Source organism: Henckelia pumila, chromosome 4, assembly GCF_033568475.1.
Source record: "Henckelia pumila isolate YLH828 chromosome 4, ASM3356847v2, whole genome shotgun sequence".
NCBI lineage: Eukaryota > Viridiplantae > Streptophyta > Magnoliopsida > Lamiales > Gesneriaceae > Henckelia > Henckelia pumila.
The window spans coordinates 120,600,762-120,617,704 of NC_133123.1; positions in this window are offsets into that span (position 1 = coordinate 120,600,762).

A 16,943-nucleotide genomic window follows, 5' to 3' on the forward strand; every position below is an offset into this window, starting at 1 on the left:
TCTCCGTACTCCATTCATCCCGGAAGTACGAAGATGTATAGAGATTTGCAGCTATTGTATTGGTGGCCCGGGATGAAGAGGGACATCGGGAGAGTGGTGTCAGAGTGCTTGACTTGTCAGCAAGTCAAGGCAGAGCATCAGCGTCCAGCAGGACTTCTTAGACCTCTTCCTATTCCGGAATGGAAATGGGAGAATATTACGATGGACTTTGTGGTTGGCTTACCGAGGAGTGCCAGAGGTTGCACAGCGATTTGGGTGATTGTGGATAGACTCACCAAGTCAGCTCATTTCTTGCCGGTGTGGACTACTTACTCATTGACACAGTATGCAGAGCTTTACATCAAGGAGATTGTTAGGTTGCATGGCATACCAGTGTCGATTGTGTCAGACAGAGATCCGAGATTCACATCCGCATTTTGGAGGAGTCTGCACACAGCTTTGGGGACTAGACTTTTATTCAGCACAGCATTCCATCCCCAGACAGATGGTCAGTCTGAGAGAGTGATTCAGGTTCTCGAGGATCTTCTGAGAGCTTGTGTCATCGATTTTCAGGGCTCATGGGAGACTAGACTACCATTAGTAGAGTTTACCTATAACAACAGTTTTCAGTCGTCTATAGGTATGGCTCCTTATGCAGCATTATATGGGAGGAGATGCAGATCCCCTGTGCATTGGGATGAGGTTGGTGAGAGGATTTTACTTGGTCCTGAGATTGTGCAGCAGACAGCTGACATTGTGACTCAGATTCGGGATCGGATGAGGACTGCTCAGAGTCGTCAGAAGAGTTATGCAGATACTCGACGACGAGATTTGGAGTTCGCTGTAGGTGATCACGTGTTTCTGAGAGTGTCACCTATGAAGGGAGTGGTACGATTTGGCCGGAGAGGAAAGCTTAATCCGATGTATATAGGGCCATTCGAGATCCTAGAGAGAGTTGGCACGTTGGCCTACCGTTTAGCTTTGCCGCCAGGGCTTGCAGCGGTGCACAACGTTTACCATGTATCCATGCTTCGGAGGTATGTCTCCAACCCATCGCATGTGTTGGATTTTGAGCCTCTTCAGTTGACACCGGAGTTAGCATTTGAGGAGAGGCCTATACGGATCTTGGCTAGGGAAGAGCGGAGACTTAGGACGCGAGTCATTCCGATGGTCAGAGTCCAGTGGCTGAATCACTCAGAGGAGGAAGCTACTTGGGAGACCGAGGCAGAGATGAGGACTCGTTTCCCAGAGTTGTTCGGGTAAGTACTTTAAATTTCGAGGACGAAATTCAATTTAAGGGGGGGAGAATTGTAACACCCGATATTTTAAATACGTAAATCCGCATGCATAATTAGGGTATTTAATTATTTAAATTTGTGATTTATGGGTTAATAATTATGTGAATTATTTGTGCATGATTTAATTTATTTTTAAGCATTTAACCCATAATTAGTGATTTTTAGGATTTTTAGTATTTTAATTATTTTATCGCGTAGACGAGACCGTGGACGGACGAGATGATAATTTTCTATCCAATTTATTTCATGAGCCTTTTAAGAGCCCAAAAATATTATTTTGAGTTTTATTACCTCAAAAATTTTAGTATTTAATTTTATATAATTTTAGGAGTCCATTTTTATCCAAATTTAGCCATTTTAATGACTTTTAATTATTTTTAAAATTCCCTTAAATTATAATTTCGGGATTTATATATTTTTAATTTAAGTTATCAGATTTTAACTTTTATTTGGAGTTTTAAAATTTTATATTTTATATTTAAAACTTTTAATTATTCTTAATTACCTAAAACTTATTTTTATTAATTAAAAATCAAAACCTAATCTACCCAAACCCACCCCTCACCCGATCACTCACACACACAGCCGCCACCCTACTGTTCATCCTCCTCCTCAACCGAGCAGCCCCAAGGAAGAACACCATAGCCACGTTTTTGAAGGTCCAAAGCTTGTCGTCGTCGCCCTGTCGTCCCGGAATCGTCCCACGCGCCTGTTTCTCTTCAAACTTCGGTGCTAGGCATGTTTTTCTTCTGAATTTTCGTACTAATCAGTTATTATGGTGTGTGTATGATGTATGCATCTAAATCTTTAAAGATTTTTCAGAACACATCGGCTTTCATGGAGTCGAGCATTGTAGTGTGGTTTGAATGATTCATGTTCACGTTTTGATGCCATGGGTGCGTTCTAGCTGCTGGCCAGGGTCCTTAGGGTGTCCTAGGTTTGTTTGGACTCGAATGGCCCGAATGGCTCGAGCCAAACGAGCCCAGGGAACCAACTGCTGCAGATCGGTCAAGAGGAGTCGCAGAATAGGGTTCTATGGGAAGGGGATCGGGTTTGGTCCTGTGGGGTTCATGGGCCGGGGTCAGGGGCTAGGTTCAAACCGCCCAGACTTGGGCTACGTCTGGGCAGCGGGGCTTCGGCCAGGGGTGGCCGGAGCAGAGCGGCAGCAGCCCTAGAAGGGCTGCTTCTCGCTGCGGGCCAAGAGGAACGAGGGAGGGGCAGATTGGGTTCGGGCTAGGGTTTTCAGTTGGGTTCGGGTCGGGTTTGGTGGTCCGGGTCAAGTCAGCGGGTCATGGGTTAAGTTAGTTGGGTCCGGGTCCGGGTTAAGTTAGTTGGACTCGGGTATTTTTATTTTTAAGTTTTTAGTTTAATTAAGGGTTTAATGGGCCTAATTAAATCTCAAAATTTAATTGGGCTCCATTTAATTATTTTGGGTTGAACTTAATTATTTGGGCTTAATTAATTTAATTAAGTGAGCCCACTAATTTTTATGGGCTTTAGGGCCCATGAAAGTTATTGGGCCAGTCTTTGGGCTTTTGGGCCCATTGGGCCAGAATTGGTTGTTAAGGGGCTTGAATTATTTAATTGGGCTTAGAATAATTTTATTGGGCTTAAGTATGTTAATGGGCCAGTCTCAGTGTTAATGGGCCAGATTTAATTAATTGGGCTTGAGTGTTATGGCCAGCAGTCCAGTACAATCCATGAGAAATTGCATGTGTCCTGATTATATATTTAATTATTTTTATGCATTGAAGTTATTTTAATATGTATATGTTAGTATGAAATTAAATTAAATATATATGAAGGACACACATTTTATTTAAGAACATGCATTCATGAAATAATTTTATGTACGATTAAATGTTTAAGGTTGAGCAATAAGAAAATATTTTATGTTGGAAGTTGAAGTAGTGTGACAATTTGAGATTTGAGGGGGATTCGTCCCCATATGTGAACTATTGAAGGGCAGTTTACTGCCAATTTAAGAGGTGATTCGTCACCGCCACATACGTTGGTTTCCACGCTGATCAGTATTTAATGTATGATTTAAGGTTACACTACGGATACAACCATGTGATGTTAGAAAATAATTTGCTCAACAATATTTATGTATTATGTTATTTAAGTTAATTTAAGTTATGATATTTTTAAGCATGCTCATTCATGTATATGTTATGTATTAGTAGTAAATTGATTTAAATTATTTTAAACCCTTGTTATGTTAGCATGTTGGGCCTCTAGGCTCACTACACTGGTATGGTGCAGGTGAGTACGTAGAGGAGGATGTAGCTCCTACCGGCGGCGAGGACATATGAGCGGACATGCAGTGACCCCGTGACCGTGATAGATGTCTGAGTCACATTGCATGTTTTGAATATTTCAGCACGTTAAATATTTTTATTATTTTTCAGGGATTGTGTGTTGGAATATTTTATTTAAATATTTTCAGTGCATGTAAACTTTAATCATTTTATTAATGCAGTATTTTAATTCAATATTTGACTCAGATATTTATTTTATTAAAGAATGCATTTTTATTTAAGTTAGTTATTTATTTATTTATTTATTTTAAATATTTTTATTCTGTGCGTATATGTATGGGCATATATGTACATATTTTATTTAGTAAGTATAAAAAAAATAAAAATTTTCCGCATATTTATTTAATAATTAGAGAGTTAGGGTCGTTTCATTATTGGCCAAGGGGTACATTAGGCCGAGCGTTGCACCTTGGGGCGCTTCGGTACTGTTTGTACGAAATAAAGATGGTTCAATGCGCTTATGTATTGATTATCGTCAATTGAACAAGGTAACCATCAAGAATAAATATCCACTGCCTAGAATAGATGATTTGTTTGACCAGCTACAGGGTTCAGCTATCTATTCTAAGATTGATTTACGATCTGGATATCATCAACTGAGAGTACGAGATGAAGATATTCCTAAAACTGCTTTCAGAACAAGGTATGGACATTGTGAATTTATCGTCATGCCTTTTGGTTTAACCAATGCTCCTGCAGTCTTTATGGGATTGATGAATCGGGTATTTCAGAAATATTTGGATGACTTTGTCATTATTTTTATTGATGATATTTTGATATATTCCAAGAATGTGGATGATCATGCTAAACATCTCAGAATCATTTTACAAACTTTGAGAAATGAGAAATTATATGCAAAGTTATCGAAATGTGAATTTTGGTTGCAGAAAGTTGTGTTTCTTTGGCATATTATTTCAGGTGATGGGATTTCAGTGGATCCAAGCAAGGTCGAGGCTGTCCTGAATTGGCCTAGACCTACATCAGTGCCAGAAATATGGAGTTTTATGGGCTTGGCAGGTTATTATAGACGCTTTATCAGAGATTTCTCTAGCATTGCAAAGCCTATTATGCAATTGACTCAGAAAAAAATGCCATATGTCTGGACTGAAGCTTGTGAAACTAGTTTCTTGGAGTTAAAGAAGAGGCTTACAAGTGCACCTGTCTTGACGATTCCATCAGGTAAGGGTGATTTTGTTGTATATTGTGATGCTTCTCACAAGGGTCTGGGTGTGTGCTTATGCAGAAAGGTCATGTTATTGCTTATGCTTCAAGACAGTTAAAGCCACACGAGACTCGATATCCTATCCATGATTTGGAGCTTGCCGCTATTGTCTTTGCATTGAAAATATGGCGACATTATCTTTATGGTGAGAAGTTTGACATCTTTTCTGATCATAAAATTTTGAAATATTTGTTTTCGCAATCAGAATTGAATATGAGACAGCGTAGATGGCTTGATTTACTGAAAGATTTCGATTGTGAGATCAAATATTATCCAGAAAAATCTAATGCAGCTGCAGACGCCTTAAGTAGAAAGGTATGTTCTTTATCCTTGTCTACGATAGGTGTATCTCAAGTGGTGGAAGATTGTTGTATTTCTGGATTAGTATTTGAGACAGATATGCATCCTATCAGCGTTTATGCTATAAAAGCTGAGCCAGAACTTTTGATACGAATCAAAGAAGCACAGAAAGTTGATCAAAATATTCAGAATTCGATTGTTATGGTTAGATCTGGACATCAATCTGAATATCAGGTCAGTGCTGATGATGTGTTATATGTGAATAACAGACTTGTTGTTCCAAATATTTTAGATTTGAAACAGCAGATATTGAAAGAGGTTCACAGCAGTCGATTCAGTATTCATCCTGGTGGCAGAAAAATGTATAATGATCTGTAAATGCAGTATTGGTGGAAACAGATGAAGTCAGATGTGACTGAATTTGTATCCAGATGTTTGAATTGCCAACAGGTAAAAGCTGAACGAAAGAAACCAGGTGGTCTATTACATAGTTTATCAGTTCCAGAATGAAAATGGGATCACATTTCCATGGATTTCGTTACACAGCTACCACGTTCATCCAGAGGGTATGATGCCATTTGGGTGATTATTGATCGTTTGACGAAATCAGCATGTTTAATTCCATACAGAATGACGTACAAACATGATCAGATGGCAGAAATCTACGTTAGAGAAGTGGTACGATTACATGGTGTGCCTAAATCTATTGTTTCAGATCGAGACCCTAGATTTACATCACACTTTTGGTATAGCTTGCAACAAGCTCTTGGTACTCAATTGCACCTGAGTACAGCTTATCATCCTCAAACAGATGGACAGTCAGAGCGAACTATCCAAACACTTGAGGATATGTTGAGAGCTGTAGTACTAGATTTTGGTACTAGTTGGCAAGATTCATTACCACTTGCAGAATTCTCTTATAATAACAGCTATCAAACGAGCATTGAAATGGCACCTTTTGAAGCACTGTACGGAAATAAATGCAGATCACCGTTGTATTGGGATGATATCTCAGACGTACCAGATGTTGGGCCAGATATGATCCGAGAAATGACAGAAAAAGTGAAGCTTATACAGAAAATAATGAAAACAGCTCAAGACAGACAAGCAAAGTATGCAAATATCAGACGACGACCTCTATCTTTTGATCAGGGAGACAGAGTTTTCTTGAAGATTTCTCCGTTTAGAGGTACAGTCAGATTTGGCAAGAGAGGAACATTATCTTCGTGTTTTATTGGTCCGTATGAGATTAGTGAGAAGATAGGCGATCTTGCTTATCGACTTGCTCTTCCTCCATCTTTGTCTGGTATTCATGACGTATTTCATGTCTCTATGCTGCGGAAGTATCAGCCTGATTCTTCCCATATTCTTCAGCCTGATGAAGCTGAACTTGACGAGACTCTCAGTTATTTTGAGCAGCCTATTCAGATTCTTGATCGCAAAGACAAACAGCTCAAAAACAAGATGATTCAGTTAGTTAAAATTCAGTGGAGTCGACATGGCATAGAAGAAGCAACTTGGGAGACTGAGTCAGACATGAGACAGAGATTTCTAGAGTTGTTTCATTGATGTGATTTCTTATTCTGCTTTATGTTATTTCATTCTCTTATGTGTATACAGATTATCTATACAGCTTGCTTATGATTTCGAGGACGAACTCATGCCTTAGTGGGGGAGAAATGTAAGGCCCGTGATTATTTAATTTTAATCCGAGAATATTTAATTTGGGAATATTTAGAGTTTAGAATTAAATTCTAATATTCTTAAATGAATCAGGATTGAAATTAAATTAAATCGCTTTTCCGGGGACTGAATTGCAAATAGCCAAAAGTTTAGGGACTAAACTGCAATTTGGCTATATATATATCTTAATTCCCACTTGTAATATCTGATTTCAACGTGCAAAGCAGAAGGAAAAGGCAGAGAAAACGTTCCAACCCTCCACGACACCATTTTTATCCGAAAAAGCTTCGATAACTTGCGCTCCGGTCGTCAGAAATTCCGAATAAATATATATCTGCGATCACCGCTCCGAGACCTTCGTTTTGGTATAAGTTTCATTCACTTTTCTCAGATATTATTTTGATGTTGAAGATGGAATTTTATGATTTTAAGATATATGCGTATATCAGCTGTACCGATTGTGTATTCGCATACGGTTCGGAAAAAGACTATCGTTCAGATTTTATATGATTTTAGCAAGCAAAATTCAAACCCTACCTTATCTGATTATGATGCTTTTGATGGTATTGAGATGATATTATAAGTTATCTTGATTGTTGGATTGATTTGGATATTATTTGGATTGCCGGTTTTTAGCCGTTATGTCGCCGATTCGAAAAATGTCAAGACTTTGATATTGTTGATTGAATGAAACATGAAGTGGAGTTGAAATCTGATCTTGTGAGATTGTATACATATCATTTCAGATCTTAGCACAAGATTGACGACTCGAGAAGTAGTCTTCGAACCGTGACAAAGTTGAAGCAAGGTTTGATAGCATTGCAATTGAGATTGAGTTGAGAAATTGAGAAACTTTTTGATATGGTTTATCATTGATGTCATTGCAGATTTAAATTACTTTCAGACGTGCTATCGAAAGGTATAAATGACAGCTAATCCAGATGGGATAGAAAACTCGAAATAGTTATTGTTTTGAGTATTCCCTTGTCAATCACATACTTATTTGCTTATGTACCTTATGTGATTACATGATTGTGTTGCTTTACTTTCTTATGTGATTAGTTGTTCAAGATGTTTTATAGCATTTAATGCATATAGAATATGTTGCATTCATCTTGAACTCCAGCCTAATAAGCATAGAGGGTTAAAATCCTAGAGTGCATATGACGTTTGGCGGATTGTAGTTGAGTGGCATGGAATGTAGACTTACTTCTAGAGCCAGAAGACTCATTATAGTTGCACCAAAGTCAGAGAAAATAAAGTATTTGACTTCACCTCGATTGGGTGAGTGGGTGTTAGTTAAAGATTTTATTTCCTCGGGATCCCAAGAACTTATATCCTATTGATATCAGCTTGATAGCCTCTTTTGCCATATGCATTGCATTCACGTTTATTATCTCGCGCTTTATGTTGTTTATACTGGGATTTTATTCTCACCGGAGGTATCCGGCTATTGCTTTGTTTTGTATGTGTGCATGGCAATAGGTGGGGCAGGAGCTGGTCAGAAAAGATAGGGATAGCTCGAGATAGAGTCAAGAGGACACGGGTTGTAGCAGCAAGACATGTACTTTGAGTGGATAAACATGTTAGAAAGGATACAAGAATGTTGTATAAGTTGTTAATTACATGTGTAACTTGTGTAGGAAAGCTTATCAGAGGTTATTAGATTGTATGTTTATTATTTTGGAGCTTGTATCAGAGTATGTGGATGTATGTTTCGAGTTTGACAGCAAAAATCTTTCCTGCATTTTCTGAAAAATGTAGCTCTCTCGATCGGTAGAAGTTCACCGATCGAGCAAGGGCCTTATTTTGCAAAACAGGGGGTTGAGTTTTCTTGGCCGCTCGATCGGTAGAAGTTCACCGATCGAGCGAGGCCAAAAATTCCCTGGATCCGAGAGCTTCTAGTTGAGCTCGCTCGATCAGGCAACTTTCGCCGATCGAGCGAGACACTGTAATTTTTTAAAAAAAATATATATTTTTAGCTCTTGGATATTTATATCCTTTGTGTACTTGATTCATTGTTATGTATTATAAATTTCCTTAAGATAAGATTAGCAACCCGGGTCCCCACAGTAACAAATCAGTCATAGCAATAACAGATATCAAAGGAATTTTGGCTCGTGATCCCTTACCATAGAATTTCCATTCATCAGTCATATCAGGTCTGAACTGCACAATCTTTTGAAAACAGTCAACTGTTGCTCTGTACTTGGTTAACATATCAATACCGATTATACAATCAAAATCAGATAAACCAAGAACGATACAGTCAAGCTCAACTTCATTACCTTCGTACTGTAGTACATAGTTTCTAACAGACTTCACTGATACTATACCTTTTCCCAACGGTGAAGATATAGACACTACAGTAGCTAATGACTCAACAGGAAATGAATACAACGTAACAAATTGTTCAGATATGAAGGTATGCAACGCACCAGTATCGAATAAGACATAGGCAGGATAACCAGAAAGAAAATAGTTACCTGCAATCACATCGTCCGGTGCTGCTTGTGCTTGCTCTTCTGTCAATGCAAACACTCGTGCTTGTTGCCTCGGAGGTTGATTCACCGTCTGACCTCCTCCTCTACTCGGTGCTGCAGGCTGCGGTTGAAAAGAGTGAACAAAAGATGTAGATTGACCTACCGGTCTCGATGATCCCGCACCCTGTGCACCTTCAGAACCTCATTGTGGACACACTCGTGCAAAATGTCCCATCTTGTCGCAAATGTGGCAGCTTCCAAATACACCTCGGCATTGTTAATTGGTATGGCGTCCAACACACTTGGTGCAATACACATCAGACTTCTGTCCAGCCTTAGACTGTCGAGAACTACTTGAACTCAAAGAGCTACTACCACCAGATCTCTTGAACTGTTTACTCTTGCCTTTGAAGAAGTTCTTCTTTCCACTACTGCTACCTCCAGCTTCAAATCGAGGTGGCGGTGGAATCTGTGACTGTTCTTGGGACTGTCTCACTGGCTGTGGCACAAACTGTGCTCCTCGTTGTTTCAGTATCCCTGCTTCTGCACCCTTTGCTCGATTCAGAGCATCAGCAAAGGTATTCGGTCTTCCAAATTCACAAGTGTGAACACATCAGGATTCAAGCCATTGATAAATTGATCGGCTTGAGCTTCATCACTAACAGCAATATGTGGAGCAAACTTCAACAAGCTGGTGAATTTGGCAACATATTCTTCAATATTTAACTGTCCATGTTGCAAAGTCGCAAACTCTGCTCCCTTGTCCTTACGATAAGACCCAGGAAAGAAACGCTGATAGAAAGCAGTTCGAAATACAGACCAGGTAATAACAGTACCTTGGTTTTCCAATGCTTTCTTCGTCGCTATCCACCAACTCTTGGCAAAGCCATGCAGTTGATGAATAATCAGTCTCACACGATGATCATCTGAATAGTCAGTAGACTCGTATAACTTCTCAATATCTTCCAGCCAATTCTCACATTCTACAACATTCTCTGTTCCTTGCAACTTCGGTGGTTTGAATGACTGAAATCGTTTCAGAAGTTTCTCCATCGGATTAGCATCACTAAACTCAACAGTAGAAGTACTATCCTGTCCATGTTCAGACACTGTCACTGGGACCTGTGCAGCATTGGTCTGTTCAGGCTGATTCGTAGCCAATGTCTGTCTAACTCTCGGTTCTGGTCGGGGAGGCATATCTGATAATCAAACAGATTAGTGTACAGTTCAATCTCAATTACAACAAGTCAGTTGCAGTCCACATTGCCTTCATAAAAGATCGAGTTTCGATTCATCCTCATAATACATACTAGTACTTCAATCAAAAAACCAGATAGCATGTAATTCAAACCATTGTATAGCATATTCTTCGCAAATTATCACAGCATCATGTGACAATTTAATATCTGTAATCAATCAATCATATACCATACAATTATGAAAGCAATAAATAAATCAGAATAGAAGACTCGATCTACCCCGCTCATCTAATCTCAGTCCAAGAAACTTATGCTTTGATACCACCTGTTGTGGGGACCTCGGGTTGCTAATCTCATTTTAGGGCAATTAATGAACAATTAACATTCATTAAACATAAATTAAGAAACCAAGAGCCAAGTAAAAAAAAAAAAATTTAAAATTCAGTGTCTCGCTCGATCGAGGAAAAACACCCGATCGAGCGAGCACAATTGCTCAGCTCTCGGATGGAAGTAAAATTTGGCCTCGCTCGATCCGTCAACTTATGCGGATCGAGCGAGCCAAAAACTCAAATCCTCTGTCCGCAAATTACAGGGCTCGCTCGATCCGTCAACTTCTGCGGATCGAGCGGCCTCCAAATTCCAGAAATTCAGCAGAAAAGTTTTTTGGCTGTCAAGGCTTGCATCTTGGCACAATTCAACATCAATCAAAGTTACTAACATGATATAACTTCTATAAACATACATATACTCATAAATCAAGTCTTGAGCATAATAAACGAGCTTTTAAAACTTCAACTAGAACACAAACTACTTAAAACATAAGATTACACAACTTGTTTCAAAGTTCTTCCAACATATCATGTTAAGTATTCTATCATGCTTGCCATACTTCTAAGTACATCTACAACCCGAGTCCTCACGTGCTAGACTCTCTCCCAGCTGTCAATGACGTCGATGACTAGCTCCTGCCCCATCTGTTGTCATGCACACATACAAAACAAGACAACAGCCGGATAAACTCCGGTGAGATACAATTCTCAGTATAACCAACATATAGAAAGCATTAAATAAATCATCTTGACTCTATTTAAACTCGAATCAACAAATAGAGTACGTAAACTTTTTACATACGAATTGATTCACATAACTTCAAAGCCATCAAGATTCATAACTGATCTTGACATGGATATCCATCTAACGAGTTCGTAACAGACTCGCAAATAAGGTTAACAGCAACCTTGGCATAGAATCAATTCAATATAGCATCATATCAACTCAAATTTAAAGATCCACTACCTGAGATGGATCGAAAACACCACAATCAAATCAAAACATAAACAAGTATGTGGTTTTTGCGGGCCAACTCAAAAATAGTCATTTTTTAGTTTCAAAGTCCCTACTTCGCGATGTCGTCATTATACCTTCGTTTATCTCGATTCTGAACTCTTCAAATTTGAAAGATACAATCATAACACATATATCAAACTTCATTTCAATCTATTGTATCAAAAACAAGTCGAAAACATCATAAGATCGTCAATCAATCGCATTTCAAACCTCAATCCAATTTCTTCGGTTCAAAGTCGTTGTCTCGAGTCGTTGGCCTTCCAAACTCAACTGAAACTGAAGAATAAAATTCTATAACATTCACATAATCAAGATAAGTGTTTCAGCTTAGCTATAGAATATCAAAACAGTCCAAAAACTTGATTAAACGGCGTAGCGATTGAAAATCGGTAACCGACGTAATCCCGAAATAATTTCTAACTTCAAAACAAATTATACGTGTATTCAATTCAACAAACCAACTGATATATCATTCCAAATCTCATCTCAGTAGCCATAACAATTGATATACATGCTGGAATCAAATTTGAATACAAATAACACAAACTCATCAATCCGGTTTCGATATAGAATCGCATAAACGTCGATAAACATAATCGAAAACTCAACATCTGATATCTGTCAACTTTCGAACTTCAAACCATACTGAAAGATATAAACACTTACACTAGATCGAAGCCCTCTTCGTAAGGATTCCAGAACAATTTACGGAATCAAAATCGGATAACCGGTGCAAAAGTTATAAGGATTTGAAGATTAGAAAATCAAAAGAAAAGAAAGATCTCGGCTTGCTCTGTTCAACTTTCTCTCAATTTTCTGAATTTCTTAACATATCACACGTAGATATGCTGAGTAATATATTTCAAATCAGATAACTTCAACCCATATTGCAATTTAGTCCCTAAATTCTTCAATATTTGCAATTTGGTCCTCAGCCCTTATTTTAATTCAATTCCAATCCTAAATAATTTAAGAACATTAGAATTTAAATCAAAACTCTAAATATTTCCAAATTAAATATACTCGAATTAAAATCAAATTAAATTCGGATTAATATTAATTAATCCCGGGCCTTACACAAATCAAGCAATTCCAAATAACATATCAAATCATGTTATATAAAACAACGAGTCAAACAATTCAGAAAGGCATATCAGCACTCAACTCGAAATGCATTAAAATGCAATGCATGACTTCAAAACTCGGGATTATCTAATCGGATAATCGAATATCATTCGGTACTTGGTTGGGATCCCGGGGTCGAGTTTTTGCGAACAACTCACCGACACACCCATTCGGGGTGGATGTCGCTCAACTCAAACCCCTAGACTTCAGAGCAACTATAATAACTATTCTGGCAATTAGAAAAACTCAAAATCCAAAGCCACTTCAATATAGCTCCCTAAATCGTCTAAGTTCAAAACGAATCGAATCTTCGGCTCAAGAAGTATGCAAGTGAAAATAAACTCATTCAAGTTAAAAACAAATAATTCAAATAGCATACAAGTATGTGATTTCTTTTGGCCACTCGAATTAATTCAAATTCGAGTTAATCGTCTCATTCATTCAATCTTCGTCTTTTTACCTTTTCAAGTTCGTCGGGGATTCAAATCGTTCTTCAATTCTCGAATCGATTCAACTTCCAAGTTCGATCCAAACCCAAATCTTTCAACTCAAATCTGAAAATATGAAATACGGATTCGATATAAATCTTCTAACTCAAACAAACCCGGAAATCAAACCGAATAATAATACCGATAATCCAAAACTCGATTTCGACGGCATAACGGCTATAAACGGTCAATTCAAAAATCAACAAACATCATCAAACAACTCAAACTATCTCATATCATCCTCCAATCCTTCAAAACACAACAAATCTCAACAATATTCCAAGACCCATTTTTGAAAATATGCTCCAAAAATCATATAAAATTCAAACTTCGTTCTATTTCCGAACCGACTTTGAATACACGATCTATGCTAGCTCAAGCACAACATACTCGAAGATTATCAAATTCTAACAACCCAACAAAATTCAAAGTTTGTGGATCGTAAAAAAAACTTACGTCAAAATGAAGCCCTCGTTGCGGTGATCGTGAAACTCAACTCGGAATCAAAATCTGACGGTCGGATCGTGCGAATCGGACGGAATAAAAGCTTGAAGAAATCGGTCATGGCTTCTCGGTTCTGTACGTGCGAAAGGAGAAGGAAAGGAGAGGGATGAGTAAAGTGATGGAGGAGGCAAGTTGCGAGAATAATAATAATATAAGTCAAGCTTTGACTTGGTCTATTCCACAATTGCAACTCGGTCCCTGAATTATCAATTTAAATTGATTCAATCCATGTTCAATTAATTCCCATCAATTCAATTCTAATAATTAAATAAATTCCACTAATCCTAAAATAATTAATTTCAGGGCCTTACACACAAGTTGAAAAGTTAATTAATTATCTACTAGAAGACAAATAAGCATGTATTATATATGTTGTTGTTAGGTTCTACTCATATAAACTTTCTCGCAGCATCTTAGACATGAGATATAACTGCGACAAGTTTGTTAACTTCTACTATGAGGTCAGATTATGCAGCTAAAATACTTCAAAAGTATATTTCCTGCCGTGAAATGATTAAGAAGTTGTTGCACAACACCACCAAATTTCTAAAAGTTGATAAATTAAACTGGCATTATAAGAGGAATGCCCCAAGAAACGCCACTAATAGTGTTATAATCACATAGTTTAATGAGACTCAATTAAATATTAATTGATGAACTAATTAATGAAAACTGGTTGTTTACTATGTACTGAAAGAACATGTCGAGCACATGTGTTTTAAATTATTTTCTTATTGCATTCAATTTCTCTATTTATAGTTTATCTTTCTTAAACAATTTTTAAATTGGTAATATTTGTTATATCTTTATTCGAAATATTTGATTTTTGATGATATATTGTGTGACGCCTAAAATCCAATCTACTAAATCTCATGCATTAAATTTAATAAATAGAAGGATTATTATTTTTAGGTTTAATTGATTTAAAATCTTTATTTGAATTATGTGCTATTAAAATATTTTATTATTTACTCAAATGATTTTTATTTTACTGACTATTTAATTAATGTTTTCAATTTTTTAAGTTTATTTGTCAAAATGATTCTTATTGTGCAACTTAATTGTTTTAATATTTTAAAGGTTTAAGCTTGCATATTTAAATGATTTTAATTGATTAGTTTATTCTTTCAAATGATTTTAACTGTTTAACTTATTTGTTTAAATAATTTCGAGTGCCCAACTTATTTATTTTAAATTTAAATAGTCTAAGTTTAGCGGTTAGTTATTTTAAATTATTTTAAATGTCTAGCTTATTTATTTAAATCTTTTTTAATTGTCCAAATCATTTTAAAGGTTTTTATTTCTGTTTTTTCTGCTTGTATATTTATTTAAATTGATTTTAAACTTTAGTCTAGCCTGTTTAAATTATTTTATCGCTCTGCTTGTTGTTTAAATATTTTACTCGTTGTTGCGACATCAAAATATTTAAAGTATTGATTTTTTTTATTCTAGGATAGCATTTTAATCCCAGGCTAGTAAAATCAAATTTAACATTTTAAATTAGGATTCTAAGCTTGAATTTTTTTATTTAGTGCGATTTTAATTGTAGTCCTAATTTCTTTATTGGTTTGGCTTTTTTTTTTTTAGTGTATAGCACTTTTAAACTTTTAGTAGTACTTTTACATTTGGACTCAAAGCAAACCCTAACTACTAATTTACACACACACTAACACCCTAAACTCGCGCACACTTTTTTTCATGCACACTCACACAGAGCAGCTCGACTCTTCCCTTGTTCTTCAAGGGTGGAGCTTGGCTTCTTCGATTCTTCACCGAGGGCTTCGAGCTTCGATTTCTTCCCCAAAAAGCCGTTCCATGCCCAGCTAGGAGTGTAGATTGAGATCGATTTCCCTATTTATTCCCCGTTCATTTCTCAGCCTAGCTTCTCGGCCGCAGCTCCTGATATTTTTGGGCTTCATCGATTTCTTGCTTGTTCTAGCTAGGCAAGATTATGGTTCATTGTTTGCATTATATATTATCTATATGTGATTCGATTGTTGTTAGCTTTATTATTCCTCATCTTAAAAATCTTGTAGTGCCCTGTTTTCATTTCGTTTCACGTTCGAACGGTTCCTACTTGGAATTTTCTTTTTGTAGTTGGTTGTTAATGATCACAGGTGTAGAGTATTTGATTTTAGAGCTTTGGAATGCAATGGTGTTTATGTTAAGCAAATTTTCAAAAATTTCAGTTTCTTGGCTTGCTTGTTTCGATTTGTTTTTCTTGTTCTTTTCTGTGTGTTGTTGATGGTATGAATGGTGTGGCGATGTGGGGGCTACCACGGGTGATATGTAGTTCACGTGGTAGCATTAGAATGAGCCAAGTGAAATTTGAGTTTGTAGAGGGGATGTTCGAATTTGTTTTTCTTTCTTTCTTCAGTGACTTAGGGGTTGTTCTTGGGTTGCCCGGGAATGACATTAGCGAGGAGTTATGGCGGTTGTTAAGTGGTTTTTGGATGAGCCTAGATGTTGGCATTGATTCTAGGATAGTGGTTGAGGACTGAGGGACAATTCGATAGGCTTTGGGTTGAACTTGGGAAAGTGATGTTGAGCAGGTTTCTGGGAGAGTCCTTGCTGCCCGGAAATTCGGTGTTGCAACAGGGTTTGAGGATGGATTTCGGAGAGGGGTCAGGGCTGGTGGACACCTTAAGGAGTTAGGAAATGACGTTTCGAGCGGTATTCAATTTGGTTGAGTTTTCCCTAAGTTTTAAATCTTGAGGTTTAAAAGGGGCAAAATTTTAGGCTACAAGATTTCCTGTTTGGGTTTGAGCTTTTAAGTCAGGGATAAGTTCAGACGTGGGTTAAGGGTGCGGGACTGGGATTAACTTAATAGGGTAGGGAAGTGTTACTTCAAGAAGAACCTCTTTTGGACAAGTTTCGAATGAGATATAATATGTGTTGGGTGTACCGCTCCTTTCACCTAAGTGCTTTAACCATGGTTTAGATTCCCGCCCTTAGTACTCCCCTACATCACCATTTCGGTCATTCACCATCGAG